The sequence below is a fragment of the Crocuta crocuta genome, unplaced genomic scaffold (genome assembly GCF_008692635.1).
Source record: "Crocuta crocuta isolate KB4526 unplaced genomic scaffold, BGI_CrCroc_1.0 scaffold610, whole genome shotgun sequence".
Taxonomy (NCBI): domain Eukaryota; kingdom Metazoa; phylum Chordata; class Mammalia; order Carnivora; family Hyaenidae; genus Crocuta; species Crocuta crocuta.
Genome location: NW_027527456.1, coordinates 997,710 through 1,000,931, shown reverse-complemented (window position 1 = coordinate 1,000,931; position 3,222 = coordinate 997,710).

Sequence of the window (3,222 nt, the reverse complement as noted above, 5' to 3'; positions counted from 1 at the left end):
CATATACATGCCCGGCCCTTTTCCACTGACCCTGGCATTCGCCAATTCCGTGTACCCCGTGTTCGAAGGCGGCCGTCCAAAAGAGGGGCCGCCCTCCCGGGTGCTCTCACGTGCATTTCGGGGCTTTTCAAAATGCAACAGGACGGGCAGACCCTCCTTCTCATCTTCTCCCAGGCTCATGTGGCAGAAAACTGCTTACAGAACTAAAACGAACATCAAAAGCTTTGGTTTTGCTTTTCACGACTGCTGCCAGCACTGGGTGTCACGACATGGTCGTCAGTTCAAAGAAAGAAAAAAAAAAAGCTCCACTGATGAAAATCGAAACAGGGCAAAGGGGTTGATTTCTAGGTTCTGGTTTTGAAAGGACTGTCAAAGAGAAAAGCCTACTTGCTTTTCCTAGTGAGAGACTGGCAGAGCTTTCTAGAGCATGTCTCTGTATACTGTCCTTATTAGGTTTTAGAAAGGGGAAGGTCTCTTCAGGTGCCCAAGTGAAAACACACTCAGAGGGCTTGTTTGTAACCCTTGGCCACTAGGTTCCTTTGACTGTGTCGGGGCGCAGCACCGGTCACTGGCGGGGCCAGAGTTTCACTTAAAAACCAACCTAAGAGATAGGTGGTCAGCGGTCCCACTTTCATAGCACGTGACAAACTCAGTCCTACACGAACTCATCTGCAGAATCAACATCCAGAGGCAGGCGTGAAACGTGTCAAGCTCCCCGTTTTTCCAAAGTGGGCTAGGAAGTCACATGCTTGTTGAATCAGCAAGCTGACCTTCCAGAAGCTCTCGTTCCACATCCCATCTTACAACAGACGGCACAGTCGGGTTTGTGATGCGCCTCTTAGGACTCACGGTGGGGACCGAGCTAGGTGTCCGAGAGGAGGGTTTCTCCCTGTTGCCCCACCACCACCAGTCTCCCCTAAGCGCATCGGTGGTGTTTCTACATTTAGAAATCATCTTGTTCATACTAAATATCTGACATGGTGACATTAACTGCCTCTGCGGACAAAGAAAGGGGTAGGGAGAGTTGACTGGGGGTGGGGGGGATGTCATGATACAGCCCTCTATTTTGGAAGATGGCCCTACGCTGAAATGTACATGGACAGCTGAGCTAATACCTGTCACGTTCTCCAGAGAGGCTTCATTTGTCAACCGAACCACAGACGTCGTTTTCGGGTCCAGAGAACGCAGCCCAAAAGCCCCTTGCTGTCTGCTTGATGAGACATTTGATGTCGCAGTGTGATTTTCGGCTGTAAGACATCGGTCCTGTTTGGGCGGCCCAGGGAGTCCCCTGGGGGCAGAATCCGTGTAATCACCTATGCGCTCTTCCTAGATTGGCTTCCTAGGAGGAAACGCAGCCTCGTTTCAAGTCCAAACTGCCCTCTGGAGGAGACGAAGTTCAGGTCTCCTTGTGGTGCCCCAAGAAAGTATTAAAAGGAACAAAGAGCCGGACTTCGTGCCTCCCCTCTGCCAACGCCACTTCCTCGTGACCGAGGAGGGGTCACAAGCTTCCACTTCCAGAGGGCCCGAACTCTACCCTGAGGTCTCCAGCATGGACGCAGGCACGGGGGCAAGGTAAGCGTGGCGAGAAAGAAAGGTGACCCGACCGCAAAGGGGACCTTGTTTAATCGCACGTTGAGTTGAAAAGCCAGCTTCTCCAACACCTTCCACTTGACATTTGGCTGCACGGCTAAGACCGAACCCCTTTTCCTTCCACAGATGGGGGCCAAGAAGGCAGGTTTTTCATCCCCGCCCCCTCCCTGCCACCCAATACATCCCCTCACGCCACCCTTCTCTCCCTCTCACGCACTAAGGTTTTCAAATGTGATGTTGTCAGTTGCACTTTAGGGAGTAAGTTCTGGAGTTCTGCCAAGATTGTCTGCAAGGAATTCTTTGATGGGTTTCCAGGCGGGGTTACTGGTCAGTGCTCAGGATGGTCCACGTGACTGGCAATTAAAGGAAACTTAATNGCAAACCAAACCAAAGCATGGAAGGCAGGCCCCACTCCAAACCTCCTGGGCAGCCAGGCTTGAGAACTTGTGCTCTAGAATCATCCAGCTCTGCTGAACTGTCTTCCCCTCCCCCAATCCAGAACAAATATGGTTATAAGATGTTGAATGTGTTAAAAAGATGGGAAATTGGATGCACTCAGCAGTGTCAGCCTGATTTATGCCAGATTGGCAGCAGATAGCTGGCCTTACGTTAAATGGTTTCTGGGCTTCGGGGCGCCCGCTTTTCCCCACTCAGCACAGGCGTAATGCTTCTAGAAGGCGGAAGCGTTTCGTTGAATGCACTCATTTCCCAGGACCTCTCGTAAGGTCACGATTATTCTCTACATCTTACAAACCAGAATTAGAACCATAGGTCAATGACTTATTCCTGTCCACTGAGTACAAAATCCAACCCAATGACTAGCAAAATTTTGGTCTTGACAAATCTCCACTTATTTATATTGAAGTAGGTCCAAATAAAAGGTTTGCAGTCAAGATGACAAGACCCTTTTGGGGAAAACCCAACGATGTGTGGATTGACGGGGGCCTCGGATGGAGAACTCTGGTTATTTTTCCTCCTTAATGTCTTATTAATTTGCTGAAAGCTTCCTGGAAAACCATTAATGACAACGAAGCCCTGAAGTTATTAAGACAAGGTGGGTCCCTAAATAGCCAGGGTGGCTATTTTCAAGAACTGTATCAGGGTTTTCCTGGTAGCTTCCTCCCTCCAAAATTAAATAAGTAAGTGATGTAAGAGACAGACAAGGCTTTATAAAGATCCAACCAAAGAGCCGGCCAGCCTATCCCTCCATCTCCGCAAGTAACACACATACACAGAAGCCTCACCTTTCAAGTATACAGGCTTGACTGATCATTACTGAGAGAGCTCTACGGTAAATAAAACCCGTGCTGGTTCTGGGCGTGGGCACATATGCACAGCTCCAGCCTGGCAAGCTGCTCTCTGCACTCTGACCCCACAACAAGATGACCTCCCATCCAGGGGTGCTCNCGAAGTCCCTCCCTAGCCTAGGTAATTCTGAGCCTCGTGGGGTCAGGTACGTGGCTTAGCTTGTTTTTCAAGCTTACAAAGCCCATGGGTGCCCATGATAAAAATCAAAATGGACTTTAGGGTAGACAGAAAGGGGGAATAAAAAGTATCTAATTACATTATATCGAAACATATGAAACTGTCGTTTGTTTCTTTTTTTTTTTTAAATGGTTCAACATTAGCAAT